Genomic DNA, 21,232 nt, shown 5'->3' with positions numbered 1-21,232 from the left:
GCAGTTACCAGGAGAGCTTCCTTTCAGAAGTGTGGTCAGTCAGCACCTCCTGTTTTTATCTAATCTCCAAGTCTGGAGTCATTATCTAAATCCTGTATTTTCTAAATAGTATTATTCCTAGTCCAGAGTGGAGAAGAGGTTAAAATGAACTCCTCCAGAATCCAGGCCTCATACTGAGGTCTTATTCGGAGCTTAAAGTGACCCCCATAACACAGAAATCTGCACATCTGAATCTAATTCAACATCCAATAGCAATGACCTCAGATTATTCACTGTCCTAGATTCTACACAGCTGCTGGAAATAACTGAGACTTTACACTCACTTTTAAAATCTCTATATATTTCTCCCCAAGTCTTAATGCATGTTAGCTCCTTTTCTCTTAAGCTGTCAGACAGGCTCCAAGTGTGGACATCTGGCAAGATACAAGGTTTTGCTCTCTCCAACCTCAACAAAAGAGATCAGCGGCTGGTGTTTGGAAATACCCGTGATCACAGCACAGTAAAACTACACTAATTTAGATGCAATTATGTGTGTGAATGGAGGTGGAATGGTCTACAAGAGTGAAAAGTTTGAAGTAATGACAAGTATATTTTTAAAAAACAATATTGAAAGTAAAGTCATCTTCTTAAAAGCTAAGAAGGCAATACTTAGCAGAGCTTCTCAGGGTCCACTTTAATAGGCAGATAGAAATTTTATAATTGGTATAATAACTGCCTACTGGGATATAAGCACTCATAGCTTAAAGTATTGAAAAGATTGTTTCCTTAAACAGACTAAAACTGTGTAATATTAATTTACATTATTGATTTTCTTGAATAATTTTCTCTAAGGGTAACTTGAGGGCAATATTCATGCCGGATCTGTGTGTATCACCCAAATTCCAAATTTCAACTGTCTAGCATTATGCTAAATGAGGACTGGCACATTTTCCTGTTTGCCACATAGTAAATATTTTAGGCTCTGAGGTCAGACCACTTCTGTTGCAGCTTCTCAAGCTGCCATTATAGAGGAAAGCAGCCAAGATAACATAAAAACAAATGGACACAGCTGGGTTCCAATAAAACTTTACTTACAAAAACAGGCGCTGGGCTGTTTTGGCTCATGAGACGTGCTTTACCAGCCTCTGTGCTAAATCAAGAAACCAGAGATGTGTCCAGGAAAGATTGTGATACTTCAGCATTTTTCTAAGGATCAACTGGACAAATCAGGTGGTGAAACTATAACAACTGTTTGCAATTACATGACACTTTAAATAAACTAATAGGAGATTAATTAAATGTTAATACATTAGCACTGGTTGCATTGCCTTGTTTTATATTCTGAATGCTTGAGAGCCTCATTTCACAGGAAATACGCACAATGGATTACTCAAGATCCATGGGCTATAATTTATTGCAAAGTACAAATAATTGTCTCTCACTGGGTTGTAAAAATTGGGTCAGAGAAGTTTGATGACTTGCCCTACAATTTCCTCTCAGGGAGGTTGTGGGCTTTGTCTTAAACGCACGTTTCTGGGAAAGAAATCTTTGCTCCCACATGAATAGATTATTTCCCAGACACATCTTGCATTTAACTAAAGCCCCTCCTGGTTTAAGCCACTGTTGGTGCCTGTTGGATCTGGCTGGCAGAGACATACAGATGTTGGGCATGATGGACAAATATATGATACTTAATTATGGAATCATTTGAATTATTGTTCAGCAAATACTCGGTCCCCTTCTCTCCCACTGTGGGAGAAACTGTCTTCCCTGTCCTCCTGATGTTTGCTTTGACCGATGGGATTTTAGTGGATATCGCGCAAGCAAAGGTTTGAAATGGGTTTGTGTGGTGATGTTTGCCCTCTTGCACTTCTGCTCTAGCATGAGAAGGACATGTCCCAGTTGGCCTGCAAGGAAATGAGAGTCATGGGGACCAGACTTGGACCCAATCCACACCTTGCAGCTAAGCCAAGTGTAGATCAGCCAACCCCTAGCCCAACTGCATATGCATGACAATAAAAGTGACCGAGTTTGGGGATGATTTGTCAAGCAACATTATTATAACAATAGCTAATAGATGCAAATCTATAACGAAAATCATAGATGAAAATCATTTTGGATAAAGTATTTCATTTTTAACTACGCAAATATAATTCCCTTTGTTGCATAAAATTCATTTACGAGTATTAATTCCCATCTCTCTCTCTCTATTATATCTCACTTTGGGAAGAATCTTTTCTCTGCTATAATTATTCCTTTCATAAGCAATACTATCTTTATGAAAGGATATGTGGCCACAGGAAAGAGCTATGAGACATAAATATATGTGTATTCTCAGAATTTTAGCCTGCAGCCAAGAAACCACTTCAGAATTCATGGCAAGGGTGAGAGAAAATAGATATAACATTTCAACTTAAAAATGTTATTAATCCTGATAATAAGTTGTGACGACAGAAAAATGTTATTTTAAAAGAGAGAAGCAAAATTCCTTCCAGGTAGAAAGCTGTTTTTGGAGAACAAAGCAACTTTACGAGCCATTTGAGTATGAAAAGGTGGAAGGAAAAGGAAAATGGAAGAGGTCCATTTCGAAGAAGGAGAGTAGCTGAAAAATGTTGGAACAAGAGTTGGCAGTAAGAAATTCCCGGGGGTGATAAAAAGGACTTTTGAGAACAGTGATGTTTTAAAAATCAATCTTAAATTATTCATCGTGCTGTGTCAGGATGTAATTCTCCCCTTACTCTCATACCTTCCGAGAAGATCTGTCTTACACCATTGTGTTCTATTGGTGTTGTTGACTGGAAATTAATAAGGTCCCACATTTGGACCTCAGGGTAGAGAGAAGAGAGCAGCCATCTGTACATGGGAGCTCCCTGCAAAAGTGGAGTCTGAGAAGGACATGATAATAAGACTCTTGGAGAGGGTACTAGACCCGCACACTACACCTGATAGGGCTACGGGTCAATTTTCTTTCATAACCAATGTACAAGAGATCCTCCCATTTTGCAGACTTGAAGATGCAAGATGACTGACATGTCTTTATTGAATGATGCTTAAACATGTAAAAAAGCCACTTCCATTTCCAAAATAGTGATTGTACCACACGTGGGTAGGGGCGCAGCTTAGATTGCTTGTTTGAGATTCCTTCAGTGCTAGGATTTTATCAACAACTTTCAATGTTGATTTTTATCAACATATATATATATATAATTTGATACATAATATAGAATATATATATTTCACATATATTTCTACCTACTGTACTTTCAAATAACCACTTTTATATCCCCCCTTCTCCCTTTGCTCAACCTCTCATTTATAACTTTTTTGAGAAAATATATTTTATATTATTTCTACAATCCCTAGCAATACTACTACTATTTTAATTACATTTTTAAAAGACTGGATCAAACCTTCAGGAAAAAATAACTTCTCTCTCCCAGAAGAAAATAAGTTTGCATTTCCCTGTAGTGGAAAAATTGAGACCCGTCTACTTGTAGCTGAGGGATGCTTATGAATACTCCATCAGGGACAGTTTTATGAAGATCTTGCAGGAATAAATCAAATCCACCATGAATTTGTCGCTGTTCCTTTTTATACACCTCCTTACTTAGCTACGCAGTCAGATAGATACATCCCTTTGCCCAAGCTTCCCGTTCCCTGGCGTCCACATCTCTGGGTCTCTGTTCCCAGGGCACACTCTGCTGATTGGCTTGGCCACTCTCTCTATCGATTTCTGTTGGGAATAATATGTGTGCGGTTGACAGGGCAGTGCAAGCAAAAGGAAGGAGGCTGGGCTCAACCCTGGCTGCAGAAGCCAGGGGCATACCTGAGGACCAGCAAGGAGAGGGTTTGAGCTGGTAGCAGGTAGCCACGAGGTCTTGAGCAGGGTAGACTATAGACAAGATGATTCTGTGGGTTTGAACAAAGGGAGACAGGACTAGACTGAGCAGTGGAGAGGGCGAGCAAACTAAGGAGGCAGGCTTGGTGGGGAAGCAACTGATGGCATCCCAGGAAACACTGCGTGACTTCCTCAGCTCTGATCCTGGCTGGCACTAAAAATAAATAAAAATTAAGGGTCCAAGGCTTAGAGGGAGAGGGTAGAACTGCACGGGAGGATGCTAATTGTACCCAGACCCCCTGGAATCACCATGTGTCACGAGGTGAAAGCAGATTAAGAAAGAGAGGAAGACAGGTCAGCATGGACTCTTATGTGCAAGAGAATGGGCCTTTGCTCTAGCCCATCTGTCCACACAGATTCTAGACAGATCGTTGGACAAAGTGGGTGGCCAAGGTGGTCATTAGTGCTGTTCACCAAATGCTCCTGGTTCCTTCCTCTCATGGACACGTAACAGGATGTCACTTCCTGGCCCCCTTAGAGTTGGGGAGGTCATGTGACTAGCTCTGGCTGATAAGTGTGGGCAGCAGTAGCATGGATCACTTCCGGCCGGAGCATTTAACTGCTGATGGACGACCCTCCAGGGTACCCTTCCCCTCCACCACGGTGAATGGCAATGTTCTAGACAGTGGCGATTCTACTGGCCTAAGGCCCAGCCGAGAGGGTAACACAAAGCACAGACACAGCCAGCCCACAATGGCCATGTAACATGAATGAGAACTAAACCTTTATTATTTTAAGCCAAAGGATTGGGGCTGTTTATTACAGTAGCATAACATAGCCCAGCCTTAGGAAAGGAAGGAGCCCTTCCAGACCCGCCATCCCCATCGACCTCCAGTTCCCATTACAGAGAGTTCTTCGGATAAATCTGTATCTATCCTCTAAATACATTCTACCATTTAAATATTGTCTTCTCAACCAGGTTCTAATCGCCCATACTTTCTACTTCCTTGGGGGTCACTCTCTGATTCCACTGTGCCCCCGTGCTTATTGCACAGGTCGGTTGCATCTCACGAAGGATGTAGGTTCTAAAGACAAAAGGCACAAACCTGCAAGATCAAAACTGCCCTTGAGATATTCCAGCTCTGTCATATCATGTGCTTACGGGAATCAAGATTCTCAGTGTAGAAAAAGATACAGATGTAATATAGAAAAAGTTCAGTAAAGCCATGTATTTGAATTGGAAATACCAGAATAAACACGTGAGATGAGTTACATTTAAAAATTAGGGACTTCCCTGGTGGCGCAGTGGTTACGAATCTGTCTGCCAATACAGGGGACACAGGTTCGAGCCCTGGTCTGGGAAGATCCCACATGCTGCGGAGCAACTAAGCCCGTGCGCCACAACTACTGAGCCTGTGCTCTAGAGCCCACGAGCCACAACTACTGAAGCCTGTGTGCCGCAACTACTGAAGTCCATGCGCCTAGAGCCCGTGCTCCACAACAAGAGAAGCCACCACAATGAGAAGCCCACATGCAGCAACGAAGACCCAACACAGCCACAAATAAATAAATAAATAATAAAAATTAAAATTAGGGCTCCCCTGGTGGCACAGTGGTTGAGAGTCCACCTGCCAATGCAGGGGACACGGGTTCGTGCCCCGGTCCGGGAGGATCCCACATGCTGCGGAGCGGCTGGGCCTGTGAGCCATGGCCGCTGAGCCTGCACGTCCGGAGCCTGTGCTCCGCAACGGGAGAGGCCACAGCGGTGAGAGGCCCGCGTACAGCAAAAATAAATAAATAAATAAATAATTAAAATTAAATGTGTGTATGGATACATGTAAAAAAAAACCAAAAAAACTGCCCTTGAAAATTCCTCAAATCTCCCATACTGTCCAATTAGCACTGTACTTCAGAAAGCCCAACAGAGCCACTTTTGCTCCAGCTTTGGAACAGATCATTTCTCCTGTTAAGTACCAGATGATGCTGTTGGCTTGTACTAAGGATCATGTTGTACAAAACAATACAGATCTTGAAACTAGGATTTCTCTGTGTTTGAAGATGCTCAGAATATGAGAGATAGAAGGAGCTGAGACTGACAGCAGGAACAGCAGAAGAATACCTCCCTTGTCATCCTCCTACTGAGGTGTATGATTGACAGTGCTTTTAGCCAAAGGTAATCAAAAGCCTATTTAATAAAGGCTTAAACAACAGAGTATAGACTGGCTCATGTCACAAGAAGTCCCAAGGTAGTTTGGTTGCAGAGGTAGTTAATTCAATGGCTCCACGGCCTCACGGCCTTAGTTTGACCTCTCTGCAATGCTCTTGACTCTCCTCTGGGGTCCCAAGATGGACACAGCAGTTCCACGTGTCACAAAAACATCCGGTAGCACAAGAAGGGAGGAGTTAATACGCCTTCCACAGAAGCACCCTCCTCACACACCCAAGCCGACCCCCAAAGTCTCACTGGTCAGAAACAGAGCATAAGTCTATTCCTAACCCAACCATGGAAAAAGGGAATGGAATTATCAAAACTGGCTTGGAGCTAATGAATCAAGATTTACCCTCTGGGTCGGTGAGGGTCTCAGCACATGGCCACCTGGAGGATAAACAGAGGGACAAAACAAGATCTCGGCAGGCAAAAAAGAAGGGGACAGGTTAATGGCTGTCAGACAAGCACCAGTAGGGTCTGTCACAAGAGGACGTGCACATAGATTGGAATAGCAGGCAGGATCCCTGACAGTTTTAAAATTTCTATTTTTCTTCTTCCTCTCATTACTTTAGTTAGAAATACACAGTCGAATTCGTATAAGTACAATACACAGATGATGCCGGGACTCAGCCCTGCCTTCCAGCACCAGCTCCTCAGGGTGACGGTGTCTTAGCCCTAGAGTGACGTTTCCACCTGCTCCCTCCGCTGTGAACTCAGCCCTGAGCATTAGCCCCGCCTATTGGGCCTGAGCAGGGAAAGCCCTTCAGCGCGTCTGTCTGACGGCATTTGCTCGTCCGTGCTGCCTTAGAGGGCCCTTATCAACTAGCTTGTAAGCACCTGTGGGCAGGGAGTGGGCCTGATACCCAGTTAGTCTCCCCCAGTGGCTGTTAAATGAGCAGCGTTAGTTCGAGGCAGCCAGGTTCGAGGGGTAGGAGCTTCAGAGCGGGGCCTGGGTAAGAGCAGACAGTGCACAAAGGAGAAAAGAGAAACACAAAGGCGCTGGTAATGAGATAGGCTGGGACCTGGGACGCTAACCAGAGTGCTCGCACCTGGACAGACATCTCCTCCGGCAACAGAATACACAGAAACGATAAGCAACGAAAAATAACTGCACGCATGTGCAGTTGGGGCAATTACGAACAATAAGATACAGAAAGGCCACAAACCAACAGCCATTTCTGAGGTGCTTGGAGCAAACACAGGGTACTGTGCATGATCCCTGCACACAGCACCACCAAGCGGGGGGGGGGGGCAGACCACCTAAGCCTTGCCTCCTGCCCAACCCACGGACCTGCCCCTGTTGTTACCCTGTTTAACGACCCAAGCACCTCCTCTCAGGGAGCGAGCAAAGGCACCTGTTCCTTGTTTTCGCTCCCTCGTGCAGCATGAGTCCCGATAACGCCTTGCCTGCGATTCTCATCTGGCCTCTAATCAATTTCTATCGATGAAAGAGTCCAAGGGCCTGGGTTGGTAACAGTAACAGTCCCACTTTTGAGCTGATTCACTCTAGATGCTGAAGAAACAGACTGTGATTGGTCCTTTCCCCCAGAGCCAGGCAAGACCAGGTGGCTCTGGACACTTGCCATCAAACCACTGGAGGTGCAGTCACCGGACATAAAACATCTGGGTGGTGAGACCCTGTGTACCTTGAAGACGGGGCTGTCCCTTCACCGGCCACACCCCCATGCCCACCTCAGTCCTCAGTCAGCACAGTGAGGGCTGGCACATCATGGGGGATCCTTAAATATTTCCCTAACTGAGTTGGAGTTGGAAGGGGCCTTAAGGCTGCCTGTGCTTCTTTCTTATCAGGACAGAAGGCTCTGTCATCTGATGAGTGCTCCTCAGCCTTCACATGGCCGTTTCCTGGTCACCTTCCTCACCACTTCACAAGGTCATGCTGCTGGGGCAGCTGGAATGGACCATCTTAAGAAGAGCTGAGCCACAAACAGGTTGGGGAGAAAAGATCCCAGATGATGCCCTACATAGCCCGGCTAAAGGCAAGAACAGAGGACACAGTGGAGGGGCCATGGCTGGGAGTGGACCTTTTGTTTACTGGCACCTTGGTGGAGATTCTCAGGTGCTTCCAACCTTATTGCCTATCGTGGCTATTCTCTTCTTCGTCACATCTCTGCCTCAGCCTTCATCGGTGCATTGACCTAGAAACAGCCACAGAACTACAAAGAAGTCTGGAGCCCAGGCTTTCATGTTTCAATGAGAAAACCAAGGGCCTGAGATGCAAAAGCATGTGTCAAGGGCCCACAGAAAGTAGCTGCTAAGCTGGGTCTGACAGAGACAAGATTGCCTGATTTCCTAGACGAGGGTTCTTCCTGGGGCCCAAATTATATCAACCCCATTTTACAGACAAAAGATAGACCCATTGTGAAAATTTCATTGATCACAATGAAAAGAAAGGGGTTAGGGCCTGGGTCCCCCTGCGTCTAAACTCTCCTCCTCATCCAAGTCTTGGAATTGAGACTTGGCTAGATACTTCTCTTCCTTTTAATCGCCTTTCGCTCCCTTTGGGTTTGAACAATCTCACTTTGTTCTTGGAGGAGTTCTCAGCATGGTGGTCATTAAAACCTAGCGGAATTTCAGAACAATGATTTGCCTCTCAACACTTGGCTTTGGGAAACCCCACCCAAGGACTAGCTGATGGGACTTGCTTCCTCTGGATGGGAAGCCCCACCCAGGCGCTTGGAGGCGTAGGGCAGGATGTGACCCCACCCCGCTCACCCCACTCCAGGTGGTGGCTCATCCTTGCCTCTGAGCCCCAGCTTTCTCTTCCCTGGGTGGATGTAAAGACCAGGTCTTGGGGCCTCGAGAAGCAATGGTGGCAGGGGCACTTCTCCCTCTCTTGACTCCTGTCCCTGAGGAGAGCTCATCGGGGAAAAAGAAAAGTCCACCATTTGGGCGAGTTATTGGAAATAACTCAAAATAATCCATTATTTCCATAACTGGAGATAATCCATTTCCTCAACCCTGAGGCCGTTGGACCCCCTCCCCCACCTACACCTCCTTGAAGAAGGGAAGCTTGTCTGGGTGCCTCTCAGGGCAGATGTTTAAGGAGCTCAAAGATGCACAAAAATAAAACCTCAAGGTCTTGCCCAGCGTGCCCATGTCCTCTCCACTCCATTGCTCTCTCCACCAACATGGCCACGACAACACCAATCATGACAGCTAAACTGTACTGAGGATGTGCTATGGATCAAGGACTAGGTCTTCATGGGTATCATCTCATTCAATCCTCACACAATACAGGTACATGAGGCAGGTACAATATTACCCCCACTTTACAGAGGAGAAAACTGAGGCTTAGAAAACTTAAAACTGAACTAGCAAGTGATGGAACCAAGATTTAATCCAAGCACTCTGACTTCAGAGGCTATCTGCCTAACCAGTACAATTTACTGCCACCCAAAAGAGCTTACTACCATCCCAAAGACTGTATTTCTTTTGTTTTCAGAGATAGGGGGACAGGAAGTTTGAGGACATATTGAAAAAAACAAGATTTGCTGAGGGGAAGTTTTCTTCCTGGAGGTTCCCATTCAAGATGGTTTCTGAGCTCACAAAGAGCAGATCAAATAAAGGCTTTGTGGTGGGGTCCCCGGAGAGATATAGAGCCACGGCTGGCACTGAACCCAACCCAGTGCAATTCAGCAAACGTTTACTAGGGGTTTATAGGGCCTCTCTGTGGCAGCGAGGATGGGGCAGTTGTCCTTTCACACAGGAAGAGCTCCAAGGCACAGCCCTGTGGAATCCCACGACAATCTAGTTCTGCAGAGGCTGACCTGTGCAGCAGAACCTTAGACAGATGGATGAGGATTAAGACTATGAAAGCACCTAGTACCTGTGAGCTCCACCTGGGGTTTAGACACCCCACAAAAACGCTGCGATAAACTTTGGGTGCTCTCAGAGGCAAGCATGCAGAGAAGTGGAAACTTACAGCACCCTGGGCTGGAAAATAGTTTGCTGACTTTCTCCCTGTAAGCATGGGGTAGGAAGGTGTAACAATAACAATAACAACAATAATAATAGCAGCTATTATTTCTTAAGTTCTTGTTATGTGCTCTTCGTTGTGCTATATTTAACATATATTATCTCACCAACACTCAAAAACCCCACATGAAGTAGGCCCTATTTTTTTTTGTATGTATACATACATTTACCTTTACTTACAAATATCCATAATATAAATACACATGTACATACATACATATACATTTTTTTGGAGTATAGTTGCTTTACAATGGTGTGTTAGTTTCTGCTTTATAACAAAGTGAATCAGTTATACATATACATATGTTCCCATATCTCTTCCCTCTTGCGTCTCCCGCCCTCCCACCCTCCCTATCCTACCCCTCAAGTAGGCCTTATTTATTTTTTTTTTTTGCGTTACACGGGCCTCTCACCGTTGGGGCCTCTCCCGTTGCAGAGCACAGGCTACGGACGCGCAGGCTCAGCGGCCATGGCTCACGGGCCCAGCCACTCCGCGGCACGTGGGATCTTCCCGGACCGGGGCACGAACCCGTGTCCCCTGCATCGGCAGGTGGACTCTCAACCACTGCGCCACCAGGGAAGCCCCCAAGCCAATTTTGAAAATGGTTTGTTTTGGCCTCCCCGAGCCAGTCCTCAGAAATTAAATCCTTTTTAGGCAACCATGCCCCTTGCAGCAAACTCGAGGGCCCCTACTCAGAGGTTAGAGAACTAACAGCCTAAAGCCTGGTTTACTCTCAAGTCAATCTGCAGATATTACCGTTCGGGGGCTCCCCCTCCATGTCCAATAAAGGATTCTGTTATAGTCTCCACAGCATCCCAACTATTAGATTTGCCAGCCTGATTTTACTAGGCTGGAAAGATATTTGATCCTTAGCCCCTAAACATGTGATCTAAAATTAAATAATTAAATAACACAACACTGTAAATCAACTATACGTCAATAAAATTAAAAAAATAAATAAATGAAACTGGCAAGAGAGTGAAAAAAATTAAATAAAAACCCAAGCCACCATCTTGGATCCAGTTCCCATGCAAGGGAGATGCATTGACCTATTAATGATTAAAACAGCAGGTAGTGACATGGACATATTCAGGGTCGTTGGGCCCTTTGGAGGGTCAATCACCCAGCTGGCATGCTGTGACTTTCCCTCTCTTGGCTGTGAAAAGGGTGCCATGGACCGAAGGCACAGTGGAGAGCGTGGCCCTTGGGGACAGGAAGAAGCTGGGCTCTGCCAAGCTCTCCCACCTGACGCCCCCTCCCCAGCCTCACTGCCACGGCACCAGTTCAGGCTTCCAGAGGTCTCCCAACTCAGATGTGTCTTCTGTATCATCACCACTATTATTTTTCAGAAATGTAACTGTGGTCCTTGCATTTCCACTCTGTGCCAAGCACTGTGCTTGGGCTGGGGAGACCCAGTCCAGGCCCTCAGGAAGCTGGTCGTCTGCGAGGAGGTTTTCTCTGGGCAATCTGATTTCCAGCATCACTCTGTTCCTTCACTGTATGGGGCCTCCTCTGGCTGTGAGGCCAGGATGTTGTATTTCCGCCCTGAGTTCTAGGCGTCCTGCCAGTGCCTCCTCTCCTTCCCTTGGGGCGGGGGTGGGGAGCTGTGGTGGTGTCAGGTGACCCTTGGGAGCTCACTCAGCCATTCAGAAAACCCACCTGAATCAAGTAGAAGTATATAGGGGAGAATATTTTTAGAAAAGTCTCTGGAAAGTTCAGAAGGGTTCTTAGGGTCATCATTAGTCCAGAAGTTACAAACGGTGGCCCTTCTAGCTCGTAGGCATGCTTTGTCGAGTCTGCAAGGCTCTGTTGTTGCTTTAAATGATTTAGTTGCCAAGATTTAAAATTCATGACAATTTACGTGAACATCCAAACAAATATCTAGTTTCTCTTGAAAAAAATGAGAAGATTTTGCAAAACTAGGCCCAGTAGCCACCACGCTACATGGTAGCAACTGTCAAGATCTATGTATTGATAACTACCTTTATACATGAGATTTACCTGCTCTGAGGCCTCAGTCTCCACCACTCTCTATTGTTATATTTGTGGGTTGACATCACTCACTAATGTTACCTGTCTGGCCCTTAATGGCATCTGAGTTTGCCATCCAGTCTGGTTTAATTCCCACAGTGTCCCTCACGAGGAGGCTGAGTAAAGTTGTGAACTAATCCCATTTCAAATTCTTTTTTTTTTAAATTGATGTCTAGTTGATTTACAATGTTGTGTTAGTTTCAGGTATACAGCAAAGTGATTCAGTTACGCTCGGGAGTGCACACACACACAGAGTTATTCTTTTTCAGATTATTTTCCATTACAGGTTATTACAAGATTTTGAATATAGTTCCCTGTGCTACACAGTCGGTCCTTCAGATTTTTTTCGAAGAAGATTTTTTTTTTTTTTTTGTGGTACGCGGGCCTCTCACTGTTGTGGCCTCTCCTGTCGTGGAGCACAGGCTCCAGATGTGCAGGCTCAGCGTCCATGGCTCACGGGCCCAGCCGCTCCACGGCATGTGGGATCTTCCCGGACCGGGGCATGAACCCATGTCCCCTGCATTGGCAGGCGGACTCTCAACCACTGCGCCACCAGGGGAGACCCTCGAAGAAGATTTTTTTGAAGTAGATTGAATTTAAACCATCAGTTGAAAAAATTGACTTGGCCAAAGCTGGTTAGTAACTCATTACTGAACTGTCAGGAGAACCACAGGACCATGGCAAGTTATTGCACCACTCTAAGCCTTAGTTCTCTTTACCTCACCGGGTTGGTTTTTGTTGTTGTTATATTTTTTTGTTGTTGTTTTTTGGCTGCACAGCATGTGGGATCTTAGTTCCCCGACCAGGGATCAAACCCATGCTCCTTGTGTTGGAAGTGCAGAGTCCTAACCACTGGACCGCCAGGGAATTCCCGAAACCTCATAGGGTTTTGCTGTGGTTTAAATGAGCTAATACATGGCACTCCTCAGCTCACTGCCAGGAAGAGAGCAAGCACTCAATATATGTTAGTTATTACTATCATTGTTTTTATTCTGTGATGCCATAATGGCTTCCCTTTTACATAAATCGCTACTAGGAATATGCAGCAGTGCAGACTGTGGCTAAGAAAAGTGTTGCCAGGAGAAAGAGCAGATACCCAGATCTAAATCAAGGCTTCCAAAGCCTTTATATGGCTGGGGTCATAATTATCACTCCTGCTGGCTTGCTCAGTTAAAATACCAGTGATGATTTGGTCCCTTCCTTGCCCCCCAGATTATCATAGCTCTTAACTAGAAATTACTTTACCTACATGGGAATTTCTGTAGAAATGGGATTTTAGTAGACCTGTGGGCCTGCAGGTGGGGAGTCAGCTAGTCTGGTGTTATGGGCTGAACTGTGTTCCCCCAAATTCACTATTTTGAAGCCCTAAGCCCTAGTTCCTTAGAATGTGATTGTATTTGGAGTTAGGGTCTTTTTAAGTGAAAATGAGGCTGTCTGAGTGGGCCCTAATCCAATCTGACTGGTGTTCTTCTAAGAAGAGGGTATTTGGACACACAGAGAGACACCATGGGCGCACACAGAGAAGACAGTCCCTGCAAGCCAAGCAGAGAGGTCTCAGAAGAAACCCAACCTGCTGACACCTTGATCGTGGGCTTCTAGCTTCCAGAACTGTGAGAGAATACCTTTCCACTGTTTGGGCAGCCCTGGCAAATGAACCCACGTGGGTAACAGAGGGTCAGGGCACGAACCAGGAGAGCCCCTGATTCACAGCTGATGGGTGTGGAGCAGCGGGCAACTCCCAGAAACGGGTCCACGGCAGGGCTTGGGATCAGAGAGGAGGAACAAGACCTGTGACGGAGGATGGGAAGCAGGAGGCGGTCAGGATGGATCCCCGAGACACGGCCAGAGCCCTTGGCTAGGACGTTAAACGCTCTCAGCAGGCTGTTTGTGCATGTTTGTGTGAGGGTGGTGGTTTGTTTAAAGAGTTTTGAGTCTGAACTGCCACAGGGCTGAATGTGCTAAAGGCAGAAGAAAGAGCTCTCGATTAATTTTTTTTTGTTTTTTGCGGTACGCGGGCCTCTCACTGTTGTGGCCTCTCCCGTTGCGGAGCACAGACTCCGGACGCGCAGGCTCAGCGGCCATGGCTCATGGGCCCAGCCGCTCCACGGCATGTGGGATCTTCCCAGACAGGGGCACGAACCCATGTCCCCTGCATCGGCAGGCGGACTCTCAACCACTGCGCCACCAGGGAAGCCCTCAATTAATTTTTATATTTTTTTTTATAAGCCTGTCTTGTTTTCAATTCAAGAGTGCTTATGTGGCTGGAAACAAACAAGCCTGATGTTTCTCAAGTTTAAAAACCCATTTGGGAGTTTGGCTTGATCCACTACAGAAGTCTGGAAGCTAAAACTCAGATAACTGTTTGACCAGACTTTGGGGAGGCATCCATAACGCCGCATCAGAGTATTTATATCCCGAAGTCTCCTTTCACTATCATGGGCAAATTTATCTACTGCTTTCCTGGACACAGATGAACATTTTTAAAGTATCCACAACTCAAAATGACACAGGCTCACTCTGGTGATTTGATATACGGTGGGGACAAAATTATTAGTGTGAGTTCCTCCCTTCTCCCCTCCCCTCCGCTGCTACAAGGAATCCAGTGTTGGCCGGCTCCATTTCTCTTCCTTTCTTGCCCTTAAAGGAGAGATCAGTATTTGCCAGCTCAGTAGCTGGGCATTTATAATTCGGAATTGGGGAAATAAGTAGGAAGAGACAAGCTGGAGAGGCATGAGGAAAAGGGAAAGGAAAACCAAAAGACAGATGTTAAGCTGCCTAGATTTTAGATAGGTAGGTAGGTGGATAGATAGATAGATTAATAGATAGATGGAAGGATGAACAGATGGATAGATAGGTAGGTAGATAGATAGATAGATAGATAGATAGATAGATAGATAGAATAGAAAAATGGATGGATGGATGAATGATGGATAGATAGATAGATGACTAAATAGATGGATGGATGGATAGATGGATGGACAGGTAAAATCTAGGCAGCTTAGCATGTCTTTTGGTTTTTGCTTCCCTTTTTTTGCTGCCTCTCCAGCTTGTCTCTTCCTACTTATTTTCCCAATATCTATCTATCTACCTATCTATCATCTATCAAAAGATACCAGTGGTTTGAGGGAGGGAATGAAGGAATCATAGTGGACATTGCTGTTTTGTCCTCTCCAACACTGATTCCCTCTTATTATGCCAATAGCACCCCAATTTCCCTTTGGGGATGCTATAGTCCTCCATTCCTAGACTGTGTGACTCCAATGGGGCTACCTCCATTCCTCAGCTTCCTTCTTCAGGAGGTGAGCAGAGTCCTGATGATGAGTTTAGGATGAGCATGTGACAAATGCAAGGGGACAGGGTCGGCCCAATGAGAGACAGCCCTGGGATTACCCTTAGAATGCTGGAAAGGAGGACCTTTCCCAATGAATTTGCTAAACTGCTATGATTCAGCTTGGGGGTATGGGTGGCCATATAAGGAAAAAGCTTTCCAGAAGACGAAGCCAGCAGAGAGGAAAGCAAAGCTGAGAAATGGAGTCCAAGTCAAAAAAACGACTCCTGGGGCTTCCCTGGTGGCGCAGTGGTTGAGAGTCCGCCTGCCGATGCAGGGGACGCAGGTTCGTGCCCCGGTCCGGGAAGATCCCACATGCCGCGGAGTGGCTAGGCCCGTGAGCCATGGCCACTGAGCCTGCGCGTCCGGAGCCTGTGCTCCGCAATGGGAGAAGCCACAACAGTGAGAGGCCCGCATACTGCAAAAAAAAAAACAAAAAACGACTCCTGGATTTTGTGATTTTTGAGAAAATAGAATCTTTTCTTGGAACATTTAAGTAGGATTCTGTCATGTACAACTCAAAGACTGCTGACTAAAACAGAGACTCAGAGAGAAGCAGCTGCAGGGGATGGAAAAAGGGATCACTACTGATGTTCTTCGAGAATTAAAAGTAAAGACTGGAATCCTTTTGAACGATATTTGGAAGCTGGACTGGGTCTCTGTACATGTGACCTTTCACCAAGACCAGACCAAGGTGGTCTCCGGACTTAGTACAGCCCTTTACGACAGGACTGGTAGAATTAGGAAATGTCAGGGTTGGAAGAAGATACTAGAAGCCATCTAGTCCTGTTCTCTATTCAGTGCTGAAATGTCCCTAAGCATCTTGAAAAACAACTCGCTCTGATTCTATTTGCACACTTCCAGGGATAAAGAACTTACTCCCACCGAGATGGCTTGTTATGGGTTGTATTGTGCTCTCTCCAAAATATGTTGAAGTCTTAACCCCCAGCATGTCCCAATATGACCTTATATATGAAATAGGGCCTTTGAAGACATAACCAAGCTAGGATGAGTCATTGGGCTGGGCCCTAATCCAATGTGACTGATGTCCTTACAAGAAAAGAGACGTGGGCTTCCCTGGTGGCGCGGTGGTTAAGAATCCGCCTGCCAGTGCAGGGGACACGGGTTCGAGCCCTGGTCCGGGAAGATCCCACATGCTTCAGAGCAACTAAGCCTGTGTGCCACAACTACTGAGCCTGAGCTCTAGAGCCCGCAAGCCAGAACTACTGAGCCTGTCTGCCACAACTACTGAAGCCCACGTGCCTAGAGCCTGTGCTCTGCAACAAGAGAAGCCACTGCAATGAGAAGCCCGCGCACCGCAATGAAGAGTAGTCAAAGCTTGCTGCAACTAGAGAAAAGCCCACGCGTAGCGACGAAGACCCAACGCAGCCAAAATAAATAAATTAATTAATTAAATTTTAAAAAAAGAAAGAAAGAAAAGAGACACAGACGCAGAGAAGAAGGCCACGTGAAGATGGAGACAGAGACTACAGTGATGCAGCCACAAACTCAGGAATGCCTGGGGCCACCAGAAGCTGGGAGAGGCTGGGAAGGATCTACCCCTAAAGACATCAGGGAGAGCAAAGCCTTGACAACACCTTGATTTTGGACTTCTAGCCTCCAGCACCATGAGAGAATACATTTCAACCCAGGAAAAAAACAGGGTGGTTTTAAGCCACCCAGTTTGTGGTATTTTGTTACAGCAGCCTTAGGAAACGAATACACAGCTCATTCCATTTTTAGCAAGTTTCATGTCAGAATGTACTTCTTGATATTGAGCTAAAATTTAACTCTACGCAACTACTGGCCACAGTTCAGCTTTCTGGAGTCAAACACGTGTCTGTTTTTTCCTCTACGAAACAAGGTATATTCTAGGCTGCGATTAGGTCCCGACTGAGACGTCTCTTCATTTATGTTTCTAGGCCATTCACAACCTGGTGGCTCTCAGAGCCTGGTATGGGTAAAGCTTCCAGTCACTTGCCACTTTTCAGTGGTCACCACCTATATGATTCAAGCCAACCTCAGTGTCTTCTTCGAGATGTGAGCTAAAAAGGCTTTGGGTTGGACCACAAACCACTACTAGGGGTGGTAGTGGCTACTTCTGAGAATCCTACAAAGTGACACCTTTTCATTCATAATTTTAAATAAATATGGTGATGGTTAGCACTATAATGAAAATCTGTTAGAGGAGAAAGCAAAATCATGAAACATAGAGAGAAGGTTATCAAAAGGCAGCATTGAAAATATATCCTGGCTTACAAAAAAAAAGAATGAAATAATGCCATCTGCAGCAACACGGATGGACCTAGAGATTATCATACTAAGTGAAGTAAGACAGACCGAGAAAGATGAGTATCACATAATATCACTGAATATAAAAAGATATACAAATAAACTTATTTACAAGACAGAAATAGACTCACAGACACAGAGAACAAACTTACGGTTACCGAAAGAAAAAGGGCGGGGAGGGGAGAGAAGAATAAATTAGAAGTTTGGGACTAACATATATACACTACTATGTATAAAATAGGTAAACAACAAGGACCTACTCTATAGCACAGGGAACTCTACTCAATATCTTGTAATAACCGATAATGGAAAAGAATATGAAAAAGAATAGCTATATACATGTATAACTGAATCACTGCTGTACACTTGAAACTAATACATCATAAATTAAATTCATCAAAAAGAGTCATGTACCAAAATGTTCATTGCAGCTCTATCTACAATAGCCAGGAGATGGAAGCAACCTAAGTGTCCATCGACAGATGAATGGATAAAGAAGATGTGGCACATATATACAATGGCATATTACTCAGCCATAAAAAGAAACGAAATTGAGCTATTTGTAGTGAGGTGGATGGACCTAGAGTCTGTCATACAGAGTGAAGTAAGTCAGAAAGAGAAAAACAAATACCATATGGTAACACATATATATGGAATCTAAGGAAAAAAAAAAAAGGTCACGAAGAGCCTAGGGGTAAGACGGGAATAAAGACACAGACCTACTAGAGAATGGACTTGAGGATACGGGGAGGGGGAAGGGTAAGCTGGGACAAAGCGAGAGAGTGGGATGGACATATATACACTACCAAACGCAAAATAGATAGCTAGTGGGAAGCAGCCGCATAGCACAGGGAGATCAGCTAGGTGGTTTGTGACCACCTAGAGGGGTGGGATAGGGAGGGTGGGAGGGAGGGAGACGCAAGAGGGAAGGGATATGGGATCATAGATATATGTATAACTGATTCACTTTGTTATAAAGCAGAAACTGACATGCCATTGTAAAGCAATTATACTCCAATAGAGATGTTAAAAAAAACCCCAAAAAAACCAAAAAACTATTTTGCAATCAAAAAACAGAAGAAAAAAAAAAGAACTATACTTCAATTTAAAACAGTTTTTTTTAAATGCTGGCTTTTTTCTCAACCAGGGATGCAGGGATGTTTCCCTCCAAGCCCCGTACTCCCCCCTCCCCCACTGCAGTTAGACCGGTACAGAAGGAGGAACCGCCCTCAGGTAGCCCATACCTCTGGGCCTTAATCTAGAGGAAGTTCCCACTAGACAAGATAAAGGCCTACATTCATGGAAAACAGGTTACTCAGCCCTGAGAAGAAATTTGGAAAATAGATAGCCTCTCAACATCATCTTATTTTTTCTCCAAGAGTAAAAATATTACAGCAGAATTACAGGATTCTAGGCTCCTGCTCACACATGAACAAAAAGGCAAGGTGTTCTGACAAATGGGCCAGTTTCTGGCAATGTCACTGGCTCTGTGTCTCTGACATAGTTCTGGCAATGTCCCACACCCAAATGACGTGTAGCCTTGCTGACGCCTCTTGGGGTAAAGGGAAGCTGCCTTTGTCCTAAGTCACCAGCTTTCTTTACTTTTGCTTCGATGAAGGGTTAAATTTGGAGGGCCATTTTAAAGGTAGCTCTTGCAGCTTGGACGACTAAAGATCTGAAGAGCCGATTCTGGACTTTCCCCGTGGCCCATCTTTAGATCGGGGTCACTGTGGGGTCGCTTATGAGAAGTGCTTTAACAACACCACATAGAAATAAGTCTGTGCACCGGGCCATCCACTGGTGGCCACACACAGAGGGGCAACCTGCTGCATCTCTGAAAGAACTTCTTTCAGCCAAACCATAAGGAAACCAGTTCAGCAGCAGTGAGCATGAGAAGTTTGTTTCTCCCTAAATTCTTATACCATCCTGGAATAAGAAGAATTTAGGAAGTAACCAAATTTCCCCCCTTCGGTGGATGTGTAGGCAAACAATTCTTAACGGAAGTGGCAGTTCAGCATTTAGATTAGGATGGGGACTTTTGGAGACAGATTAAAATATGATCTATGCTGGGGCTTCCCTGGTGGCGCAGTGGTTGAGAGTCTGTCCGCCGACGTAGGGGACATGGGTTCGTGGCCTGGTCTGGGAGGGTCCCACATGCTGCGGAGCGGCTGGGCCCGTGAGCCATGGCCGCTGAGCCTGCGCGTCCGGAGCCTGTGCTCCGCAACGGGAGAGGCCACAACAGTGAGAGGCCCGCGTACCGCAAAAAAAAAAAAAAGATCTATGCACCCACATGGCCAGGGGTGAAGGAGGCTGCCAGCTCTGGCAACTTACAACTTAGATGGAAAAAGAAAGGATGGACCGAATCTAGCTAGGAGAAGCTTGCAGGGTTTCTCTGGGCGAACGTCCATACAGCAGCTGAGATTGGGGCAGGATAGAGCTCTCTGTCTTCTCATCTGTCATCTCTGATAGGAGTAAGCACCCCTGTGAAGGGTCTCTTACTTGAATAACGTATTGAAAATAACCTATTTGGAGTGGTAAATACTAGAGAAAAAGCTGTTGTTGTTTTGGTTAGGGTCCTCCGCTCTGAAGGATGTGAGTATTCAAGGCAAATGCAACTGCGGGGGCAGAATTACAAAGAGTAATGACGTGAAACAAGACTTACTTACCAGCTGGCCCACAAGTGAGAGGGACTTCTGAGTAGCACTGAGTGCAACTAGAGAGGAAAAGCGAGAAACTGACTGCAGCAACCCTCTGGGGTTGGAGAATATTTATGACAAGCTGCAGTAGATGGTCCCTGCTGCTTGCCTTTCCATCACTGTGGGCCAGGATGACAGGATGGCACGACTTGAGGTTTGGATAAAGGGAGAGTCCGCTAAGAGAGAGCCACCTGGCACTTTGCAAAGAGATGTCCTTTTCGCTCCAGACTCATCTATCCTTCAATCCCAAAGTACCTAGCTTTGGCAATGAAACACCCCCCAACACACTTTTTCATCCTTTTCTTTTTCCTACTTTTTTCTTTTTCCTTCTTTTAAACTTTAACACCTTACAAGGAAGACTTTAGCAATATAGGGTTACTTAGTAGATATGGTCTCTGACTCAGAAATCATATAGGGATCATGAGTGGTGGCAAATGCCCTTGAGCAATTACTATGTAAAATGATTGGTACCTTTTTTTTTTTTAGATTCCATATATATGTGTTTGCATATGGTATTTGTTTTTCTCTTTCTGACTTACTTCACTCTGTATGACAGACTCTAGGTCTATCCACTTCCCTACAAATAACTCAATTTTGTTCCTTTTTATGGCTGAGTAATATTCCATTGTATATATGTGTCACATCTTCTTTATCCATTCATCTGGCTGATTCACTTTGGAGTATAACAGAAACTAACACAGTATTGTGAAGCAATTATACTCCAATAAATATCTATTTTAGGGCTTCCCTGCTGGCACAGTGGTTGAGAGTCTGCCTGCCAATGCAGGGGACACGGGTTCATGCCCCAGTCTGGGAGGATCCCATGTGCCGCGGAGTGGCTGGCCCCGTGAGCCATGGCCGC

At 45.4% G+C, this 21,232-nt stretch overlaps 1 protein-coding gene across 2 annotated transcripts in view; it reads right to left on the bottom strand.

The window, feature by feature from the left end:
- The window catches only part of PALM2AKAP2 (PALM2 and AKAP2 fusion), a 615,632-nt gene that overhangs the window by 151,834 nt on the left and 442,566 nt on the right, over positions 1 to 21,232 (bottom strand). The window lies entirely within an intron of this gene.

Source organism: Delphinapterus leucas, chromosome 6, assembly GCF_059928025.1.
Source record: "Delphinapterus leucas isolate spDelLeu-1000000601 "Yukka" chromosome 6, BTC_Dleu_Yukka2, whole genome shotgun sequence".
NCBI lineage: Eukaryota > Metazoa > Chordata > Mammalia > Artiodactyla > Monodontidae > Delphinapterus > Delphinapterus leucas.
This window is presented reverse-complemented; position numbering and strand designations above follow the sequence as displayed.